We start from the raw sequence: 11,664 nt of genomic DNA, 5'->3' as shown, positions 1-11,664 counted from the left end.
AAGGGGTCCTGTCTCACACAATCTCTTCGGTGAAGCGATAAGTTAAATGGGTCCCGAACAACGACCGTTTGTTCGGAGGGTGCAAATCACACTAAAACAAGGTTTTTCCACTCAGAAGAAGCAGACAAAGTGGCAGTTATTATTTGAATGTCTCTCCCCCTCCCCCACACACGCACGCGCACACACATGCATCTCTCTCATACCCACTCCACACAGTCAAACACATATACACCACACATACACATACATACATACATGCAGATGGGGCAGATGCAGCAGAGGGGCTGATGGGGGAGATGGGCAGATGGAGCAGAGGGGCAGATGGAGCAGAGGGGCAGCTAGAGCAGAGGGGCAGCTAGAGCAGAGGGGCAGATGGAGCAGAGGGGCAGATGGAACAGAGTGGCAGATGGAGCAGAGGGGCAGATGGGGCAGATGGAGCAGAGGGACAGATGAGGGTGAGGGGCAAATGGGGCAGATCAGCAGATGGAGCAGGGGGGCAGATGGGGCAAAGGGGCAGATTAGGGTGAGGGGCAAATGGGGTAGATAGAGCAGATGGGGCAAAGGGGGCAGAGGGGCAGATGGAGCAGAGAGGCAGATGAGGGTGAGGGGCAAATGGGGCAGATGGAGCAGAGGGTCAGATGGAGCAAAGGGGCAGATGGGGCAAAGGGGCAGATGGAGCAGAGGGGCAGATGGAACAGATTGGCTGATGGGGCAAAGGGGCAGATGGAACAGAGGGGCAGATGGGGCAAAAGGGCAGATGGAGCAGAGGAGCAGATGGAACAGAGGGGAAAATGGAGCAGAGGGGCAGATGGGGCAGATGGAGAAGAGGGGCAGATGAGGGTGAGGGGCAAATGGGGCAGATAGAGCAGAGGGTCAGATGGGGCAAAGGGGCAGATGGAGCAGAGGGGCAGATGGGGCAGAGGAGCAGAGGGGCAGATATAGCAGAGGGGCAGATTGAGCAGACTCCACACACACACACACACACACACACCTACCTCACACACACACACACCTACCTACCTCTGTCCTATACCAACTCCAAACAGGCACGCGCACACACACACACACACACACACACACACACACACACACACACACACACACACACACACACCTACCTCGCACACACACACACACCTACCTCGCGCACACACACACACACACACACACACGCCTACCTACCTCTGTCCTATACCAACTCCAAACAGGCACGCACACATACACACACACACAAACACACACACACACGTGCGCACACACACACACGTGCGAGCACACACACACACACACACACACACACACACCTGGGACTCCCTAGCAGTGGCCCGTTGGCCCCTTTATCAGCTTTGTTGAGATTTTCACACACACACACACACACAAACACACCTACCTCACACACACACACACACCTACCTACCTACCTCACACACACACACACCTACCTACCTCTGTCCTATACCAACTCCAAACAGGCACGCACACACACACAAACACACACAACACACACACACCTACCTCACACACACACCTACCTCACACACACACACACACACCTACCTCACACACACACACCTACCTACCTCACACACACACACCTACCTACCTCACACACACACACACACACACACACCTACCTACCTACCTTACACGCACGCACACACGCACACACCTGGGACTCCCTAGCAGTAGCCCGTTGGCCCCTTTATCAGCTTTGTTGAGATTTTCACACACACACACAAACACACCTACCACACACACACACCTACCTCACACACACAAACACCTACCTACCTACCTCACACACACACACACACACACCTACCTACCTACCTCTGTGCTATACCAACTCCAAACAGGCACGCACACACACACACAAACACACACAACACACCTACCTCACACACACCTACCTACCTACCTCACACACACACACACACACACACCTACCTCACACACACACACACACACACACCTACCTCACACACACCTACCTACCTACCTCACACACACACACACACACACACACACACACACACACACCTACCTACCTACCTACCTTACACGCACACACACACGCACACACCTGGGACTCCCTAGCAGTGGCCCGTTGGCCCCTTTATCAGCTTTGTTGAGATTTTTGTGTGTTTTTAACTTGTCATAAATCAGTCATTTTTGGGTCAAACCACATAAAAATACATCAAAATCATCAGCAAGGGGTCCTCTCTCACACAATCTCTTCGGTGAAGCAATAAGTTAAATGGGTCCCAAACTACGACCGTTTGTTCGGAGGGTGCAAATCACATAAAACAAGGCTTCTCCACTCAGACTGGCAGAGACAGAGTGGAAGTTTGAATGTCTCTCCCCCTCCCCCACACTGTGCTGTTGCCGTGCTGTTGCCGTGGGGAATGGGGGAGGGGAAAGTCATGATGTAATAGTGTGTAGACATTTATTTGTGTGAAGCCACACAGAGAAGCTGCAGTTGAAGGTAGGGTTGATTGAAGCCACACAGAGAAGCTGCAGTTAAAGGTAGGGTTGATTTTAAACTTGCTCTGCTTTTGTGTGACAGGGTTTTTATATTAGCCTGTTGCCTAACAGGACTTTTATATTAGTCTGTTACCTCACAGTAGTTTTTCATTATTGTAGTTGACAGGATTTGTTTTTTCTGTTAGTCTATGTGAAAGGAGTTTAGCCTGTTAGCCTGTTGCCTGACAGGAATTCCCATTTGTCTGGTTGACAGGATCTGTTTTTTCTATTATTCTATTTGACAGGATTTGTTTTTTCTATTAGTCTATCTTTAAAGGAGTTTATTATTTGTCTGTTACCTGACAAGATTTTTCTGTTAGCTTGATACCTAACAGAATTTAATATTAGCCTGTTACCTCACAGTAGTTTTCCCTTACTGTAGTTGACAGGATTTGTTTTTTTCTATTAGTCTATCTTTAAAGGAATTTAATATTAGTCTTTTACCTGACAGGATTTTTCCATTAGTCTAGTCTGTTTGACTGGAGTTTCTGTTAGTCTGTTTGACAGGAGTTTTCCATTAGGCTGTTACCTGGCAGGACTTTTATATTAGCCTTTTGCCTGACCAGAGTTTTATATTAGCCTGTTGCTTGACAGGATTTTCATATTAGTCTGTTACCTCACAGTAGTTTTCCATTAGTGTAGTCTTTTGTGTGACAGGGTTTTTATATTAGCCTGTTGCCTAACAGGACTTTTATATTAGCCTGTTACCTCACAGTAGTTTTTCATTATTGTAGTTGACAGGATTTGTTTTTTCTGTTAGTCTATGTGAAAGGAGTTTAGCCTGTTAGCCTGTTGCCTGACAGGAATTCCCATTTGTCTGTTTGACAGGATCTGTTTTTTTCTGTTAGTCTATGTGAAAGGAGTTTAGCCTGTTAGCCTGTTGCCTGACAGGAATTCCCATTTGTCTGTTTGACAGGATCTGTTTTTTCTATTATTCTATTTGACAGGATTTGTTTTTTCTGTTAGTCTATCTTTAAATGAGTTTATTATTTGTCTGTTACCTGACAAGATTTTTCTGTTAGCTTGATACCTAACAGAATTTAATATTAGCCTGTTACCTCACAGTAGTTTTCCCTTACTGTAGTTGACAGGATTTGTTTTTTTCTATTAGTATCTTTAAAGGAATTTAATATTAGTCTGTTACCTGACAGGATTTTTCCATTAGTCTAGTCTGTTTGACTGGAGTTTCTGTTAGTCTGTTTGACAGGAGTTTTCTATTAGGCTGTTACCTGGCAGGACTTTTATATTAGCCTTTTGCCTGACCAGAGTTTTATATTAGCCTGTTGCTTGACAGGATTTTCATATTAGTCTGTTACCTCACAGTAGTTTTCCATTAGTGTAGTTGACAGGATTTGTTTTTTCTATTAGTCTATCTAAAAGGAGTGTATTATTATTTGTCTGTTACCTGACAGGAATTTTGTAACCGCAATAAGCACATTTCATACTGTTGCATAAAGAATTTGCAAAGAAAGGCATATTATCTCTGTTAAAGAATGCCACGTAAAGGGAAGCGATCTGAAGCTCAGAAAAGACAGCGTCAAAGGCTGGATTTATCTGATTGCAGCATGATAGGCCAATGTTCACGCACTCAGAGTACAGTAGAGAAGAAACAAGTAGCAGAAGTGTTTGATGCTGCTGGATTACAGAAAGAACAAGTTAACAATGTCACTTGTGTGCGAGCTTCTCACAGTCAGGCTGATGTGAGATATGCTGAGTTTTCTAGGAATAGACAGTGTTCTTGTAATGCACTGACATTTCTCAGTGTTCTTCATGAAATCTCACAGGTTGAGAGTAAAGACCTTGATGACATTTTGAAACAGGGTGACTTGTTGTACACTAGCATAAAGAAAAAGCTCATTAATGAGGGCAAGTTTGTACACGATTATTTAGCTTTTGATGAGCTTCCAGACAGCATATCAACCAATATGCACACATACAGTGTAATTAAACGTCCCTCACTGTATGGATATCTGAGCACAGATGGACCTGACACTGCAACAGACTTCTTAAAACTTTCTGAAAGGTTGCAGTGTCTGTCATCAGATGTAAACTACGCACTACTCACAATGCGCAGTCTGACTATTGCTGTGTTCCGGGACAGTTCAGGTCGCTATGGTTTCTTTGATTCCCACTGTAGGTCTCCTGAAGGGTTGGTCAGTCACAGCCTGGGTACTGCTGTTATGCTGACCTTTGAACATTTGAGTGACATGATTGAAAGACTGCTTTTATTCCATGCATTGCTAGACACTTCTGATGACTGCATTTATGAGTTTATGCCTGTTTTGTTCACATGCATAATAGACAGTCAGCAACCAAACTGTTCTAATGTACAGTCTGAGGTGAGTGAAGAGAGCATGCCAGTCACTACATGCACTACATCAAATTCAGACACATCAGCCAAGATTAAACGAAACAAACATCGAAGACGTAGATCAGTACTGCCAAAAGCAATAAAGAAAATGTCACATAAAGAAGCGATCAAGTTGAAAAAACATACTTATTATGAAGAAAATAAGGTAAGCAAGTTAAAGTACCAAAAAGACAAATATTTAAATGTTCCTCAACATAAGATTAAGAAGAAAGATGATATTAAAGATCGTTATTCCCGGGATGCAGACTACAGATTAAGACAAAAACTCAATATAAAGACACGTTATTCCAGTAATGCTGAATACAGATTAAGACAAAAATCATATGTAAAGACACGTTATTCCAGTGATGCAGAATACAGATTAAGACAAAAATCACATGTAAACACACGTTATTCCCATGATGCTGACTACCGATTACGACAGAAGACATATATAAAAAGACGTTATCTGAAGGACCATGAATTTCAGTTGAAACAGAAAGCCTGCATGCGATCTCGTTATGCGTCAGACCTCAAATACAAGCAGAAACAGAGAAACCGTTTTGTTGAAAAATACAGAAATGACCCTAATTTTAAACTATATCGTATTCAACATAGTACCCACAAAAATAAACACAAATATACTAATGAACCTTTTTTTCGAATGCTTCACAAAACGCGATGTGCTTTACACATACGACGGAGATATCACCAGATTAATCTTCTACAACGGTCCAAAGAGGTCAGAACACAGTCAGTTGAAACAGTAAATGCTATAATGCAGCAGGCTATTGACTCATTTCAGATGGAAATACTGACTGGACCAACTCACGTCTGCACAAGCTGTCATAGAGCCATGTTCCCCAATCAGGTCAAAGTGTGCAAACGTGAGAGCTATCAAAAAAACCAAGCCTTGGTATCAAATTGTCTTACAGGGAAATATGTTCATGTTTGCAATGATAACTGTGAACGTGTTGAACAGTGTGCAGTTCCTGAAAGGATGACAGAGTGGATTTGCCATAGCTGCCACGAAAACCTTATGAGAGGAAACATGCCTCTGATTGCTGTTTTTAATAAGTTAGAGCTGGCTCCCATTCCATCAGAACTTAGTGACCTAAACATTCTTGAAAGGCACATGATAGCGCGATATATACCATTTGCAAAAATAATCGCTCTTCCTAAAGGCCAGCAGAGAGCAATACACGGATCAGTTGTGTGTGTTCCATCTGAGGTGGAGTCAACAGTCAATGCTTTACCGAGACCCAGCAGTCAGTCACAGGTGTTGAAAGTGAAACTGAAAAGGCGAATGAAATACAAAGGACACTACCAGTTTCAAAATTTAGACATGAACAAAATATTAACTGCACTGTCTAAATTGAAAGATGTCCACTCTGAATACAAGAACATATCCATCATAGACGATCCCTCTCATTTTGAGCAGTTAGTTAATGACTTAACAGATGAACATGATGTGACGAATAAGACATTTGATATTAGTGATGATATTGCAGAGGCAATTGATTTACTGGAAACAGACAACTGGGATACTGTGAATGAGAAAGACAGTTCACCTAGAAAGCCACTTTCAGAGCCCTCAGAAGAAAGCAATGCTCAGGACTCAAATGACTTAGAACAGGATGCTAATGAACAGAACATGGGTTGCTTATTAGATACCTGCTTACAGCCGGCTGACATTGCGCAAGATCTTATAACATTTGGTGAGGGTGTTTTTTGTGTAGCTCCAGCAGAAGGAAACAGACCAGTGAGTTTTTTCAAAGTGCCAAAACTAGAGGCCATGGCTTTTCCTGTTCAGTTCCCTACTGGTTTGAACACTTTAGATGAAATGCAGAGGTTCAGGAAAGTTACTCCCAGTAGATATTTTAATGCACGTCTCCTTTCTGTGGACAATCGTTTTGCTATTGATTCAAATTATATTTTCTTTGCACAGTTTGTCACCGAAATGCATTTAGCAACATCCAGTATGTCCATACAGCTCCGTAAAGGAAAACCTATAACCAGAGATGGACGTAAAATAACGGTTAAAATGCTACAAGATAAGCATGAGGTGGACAGACTCATAAGGAACAAAGATGCAACTAGATTTATGCAGCCTTTGAGAGGGACTCCAGCGTACTGGGAGAAAACTTTGAGAGACCTTTTTGCTATGCTTCGTCAATTAGGCACTCCAACTTTCTTCTGTACATTTAGTGCTGCAGAAATGAGGTGGCCAGAAGTAATACAGACAATAAAGGCACAGCAAAATGAGCAAGTTAATTTTTCCGAGATGGACTGGGTCACAAAATGTGAGGCTTTACGTAGTAACCCTGTCACAGCCATGCGCATGTTTGATAAACGTGTAAATGCACTACTGAGACACTTACTCTTGTCACCTGCACAGCCTATTGGAGAGGTCCTAGATTACTTTTTTCGAGTGGAATATCAAGCTAGAGGGTCGCCACATATACATCTATTGGCTTGGTGTAAGAACGCACCTGTTTTTGAGGAAGATCCTGATGAAACAGTGTGTGAATTTGTAGATAGATACATAACATGTCAGCTACCTGATCCAAATGCAGACCCAGAACTTTACAAAATTGTAACAGAAGTTCAAATTCATAGCAAAGGACACTCAAAGTCATGTAAGAAAGGGAATAAGCACTGTAGATTTGGTTTTCCAAAGCCACCAGTAGAGAAAACATTCATAACGAGACCAGTTCCAGCACAGATTAGTGAAGAACAGGAAGTTGACTCTGACAGCGATCAGCATTTGATGTGTCCTGAGGAAGCAAAAAAGAAACTGAAGCCCCTTTGGCAATTGCTACATGACCATGAGGCATCATGTGCAAGCATCTCCCAACTACTTGCACAAAGTAAATTAAGCAGTGAGGAATACAAGAGATGTGTCAATTCATTAACCAGATCCAGTGTGATAATGATGAAACGTCAGCCAAAGGATGCCTGGGTCAATGGTTATAACAAGCATTTGTTAAGAGCATGGAATGCAAACATTGATATTCAATTCATCTTGAATCCTTACTCTTGTGTAATGTACATCCTCTCATACATATCAAAAGCTGAACATGAGATGAGTGACTACCTTAAAAGAATAGTTGCTGACACAAACCAAGCAAATACATCTGATCGTGATGAAATGAAACAGATCATGCAGGCTTACTCCAAAAACAGAGAGGTCAGTGTTCAAGAGGCAGTGGCTCGTGTGTGCAGTCTAAAGTTGAAATCCTGTTCCCGTAATGTTATATTTGTCCCCACTGATGACAATGCCTTAAAGATGAGCCTGCCTTTAAAGTCCCTGAATGACAAATCTCCTGAATCAGAAAACATCTGGATGTCAGGATTACCAGAAAAATATAAAAATCGACCAAATACACCAGACTTTGAAACAATGTGCATGGCAGAATTTGCGTCCACTTATAGAATAGCCTATGGTAGGCAGAGAACTGGTAGTAATGTTCTCTCACTTCAAAATGGAATTGGATTCATTCAAAAACGAACACAGGGAAAACCTGCAATTATTAGATATGCTAGATTTTCTGAGAAAAAGTATCCTGAAAAATTCTATGCCACTTTACTAAAACTGTACCTGCCGTACCGCTCTAATACACAGCTCAAACCAAAACGTTTCACATCATACCAATCTTTTTATGCTTGTGGATCTGTAAAGCTTCCTGGAAGTGATTGTGTTCAGAGTGTGCTTTCAATCGTCAATACGAACAGGTCACAGTATGAAAAAAACAATGAGGCAATAGAAAAAGCCATTGAAGACCTGGAAAAAAATGGACCAATGGAGGATGCATGGTCTACAATTGCCCCTGAGACAGAACTTATTCGGCTTGAGTGCATTTCCGAGCGTGACGAAATAAACCCAGAGGAACTGAATGAAGTAGATGATGTCCCTGAATACAGCAAAAGTCCCACAAAGAAATGTAGCACATCAGCAATGTTTGAAGGTCCTGTTGTAGACCCTGTAGTTCTGAGACAGATGTATCAGAATCTGAATCAGTCTCAGGCATCCATTTTCTATACAGTTCGTAACTGGTGTGTAAGACGTGTTTGGGGACAAAATCCTGAACAATTCTTTCTGTTTGTGACTGGTGGAGCTGGCACGGGTAAATCACACCTCATTAAATGTATCTATTTGGAGTCATCAAAAATACTTGACAAACTTCCCAGGATTTCAGAGGAAAGTGACATATCCATGCCTACCGTCTTACTCTCGGCATTCACAGGCACAGCAGCATTCAACATTTCAGGCAAAACTCTACACTCCATTTTAAAACTTCCAAGAAGCCTTAAACCCCCATACCAGGGACTCGGGAACTGTCTTGATGAAGTGAGGTCAACGCTGTCAAATGCTGAAATTATTATTATTGATGAGGTGTCCATGGTGTCAAAGCCACTTTTCGCTTATATCAATTGGAGACTGCAAGACATCAAAGGTAGCAAAAAACCTTTTGGAGGCATGTCTGTTTTAGCAGTTGGAGACTTCTACCAATTGCCACCTCCAGGCAAGGCTAAACCTCTCTGTGTCTTTGAGGACCACGTGCTTGATTTCTGGCAAGACCTGTTCCAGGTGGTTTCCCTCACAGAGATCATGCGCCAAAAAGAGGATATAGCTTTTGCTGAACTACTAAACAGACTTAGATTGAAAGGCAAGGGAGAGGCATTATCTGAAGGAGACCGAGCATTACTAACTCAGGCTGTGACTCAACCTGCAGACTGTCCAAAGGATGTCCTTCATGTGTTCGCCACAAATAAACTGGTAGAACAGCATAACACAACCATCATATCTGATTTGTATTCAGAACTGACCAACATTGATGCACATGACTATAAAAAAGATCTCCAAACAGGGCGGATGGAAAAACAGAATACACCTTTTGAAGGTCGTAAAGGGGAGTTACCAGACAGGCTACAAGTTGCTGTGGGTGCTTGTGTGATGCTGATTAGAAATATTGATGTAGAGGACGGATTAGTAAATGGGTCATTTGGAAAAATTGTCAAAATTGTTTCCCAGGTTAAAGATGGGAAAATAGTTGTAAGCATGCTCGGTGTTGAGTTAGATAATCCCAATGCTGGACAGAGAAACCACAATAGGACAGGAGCAGATAACTTAGTGTATATAGAAAGAGTTGAAGAGCCACTGAGCAGAAAAGGGGTTGTTCGCCACCAGTTCCCCATGAAACTAGCTTTTGCCTGCACAGTGCATAAGGTGCAAGGCATGACTACACCTTCTGCAGTTGTTTCACTACAGCGTATCTTTGAGCCAGGTATGGCATATGTTGCTCTTAGTAGAACTACTTCCCTTTCTGGACTACACATAATTGATTTCAATGAAGATAAAATCTATGCAGATCCAGAAATATCAAACTCTTTGAATAACATGAAACAAGCATCAGTTAGCAATGCTCTGCCCCTACTAAATTGCCTCCCATTGTCAAGTTCTCCTTCTCTGATACTAATTCACCACAACACAGAAGGACTTTCAGCCCACATTGAAGATGTGAAGAGTCACCATGAGATCTGTCTTGCAGATATTTTGTGTTTCACCGAATCTCATCTTTCAGGCCAATTTGTCCCCGACAGTTTGCGATTAGCAAACTATCAAATGCATAAACGCAACCGACATGTTTCATATTCAACCCATTCTCATTTGGCCAACAAGAATGGTGGAGGAGTAGCCATCTATGTGAAACATAATATTGAAGCAAGTATAATGCAATATATACAAAATGTGACTGACCTCGAGTTCCTGGTATTAAAGGTTGAGGCACCAATTCAGGCATTAATATCAGTAATTTACAGACCTCCAGATTACAGCATTAATCTATTTTTACCAAACCTTTGTAGCCTATTGAATTCTTTAGAGATCATAGAACATGGTCCAGTAATTATCTGTGGAGACTTCAATGAGGATCTACTATCAGCCAGCAAGAAACCCATATTTGAATTGTTCCAGTCCAGGGGTTACACACAGCTGATTACAGCAGCGACTACAGAGAAGAACACCTTGCTAGATCATGTGTATATTTCCAACAGACAGCACTGTGCCAGTTCAGGTGTTCTTCAAACATATTACAGTTATCACAATCCGGTTTATTGCATTTTAGCCTAATTTACACTCCTGTCAAAGAAAAGAAAAAATACTGTATATAGTTTCTACACTTTGTTTTACTTTCTAAAGAAAAATAAATAAAAAAAGCCAAAAAAACTATTTTAATAAAGTCTTATGCTACCTTCAAGTCCACCTCGAAAGTTCCAACTTACAAATTCATAAACCATAATGACAAGTAATAATGCAGAACAATTGAAAAAATTTCACTTACAACAGGACTTGGGGGTAGCATTAATAGTCCTCCATTGAGGGGGGTGGTGGTGGGTTAAAATAGTTATTTAATAAATCTAAGATAAAACATTTAAAATTGAAATTAATAGCTGAATGTAGTTCAGGTGTTCTTCAAACATATTACAGTTATCACAATCCAGTTTATTGCATTTTAGCTTAATTTACACTCCTGACAAAGAAAAGAAGAAATACTGTATATAGTTTCTACACTTCATTTTACTTTCTAAAGAAAAAAAAATAAAAAAGCCAAAAAAACTATTTTAATAAAGTCTTATGCTACATTCAAGTCCACCTCGAAAGTTCCAACTTACAAATTCATAAACCATAATGACAAGTAATAATGCAGAACAATTACAACAGGACTTGGGGGTAGCATTAATAGTCCCCCATTGAGGGGGGGTGGTGGTGGGTTAAAATAGTTAAAACA

This window comes from Brachyhypopomus gauderio, chromosome 20 (genome assembly GCF_052324685.1).
Source record: "Brachyhypopomus gauderio isolate BG-103 chromosome 20, BGAUD_0.2, whole genome shotgun sequence".
Lineage (NCBI taxonomy): Eukaryota > Metazoa > Chordata > Actinopteri > Gymnotiformes > Hypopomidae > Brachyhypopomus > Brachyhypopomus gauderio.
The sequence above is the reverse complement of the archived record's forward strand: the minus strand, read 5'-3'. Positions refer to the sequence as shown.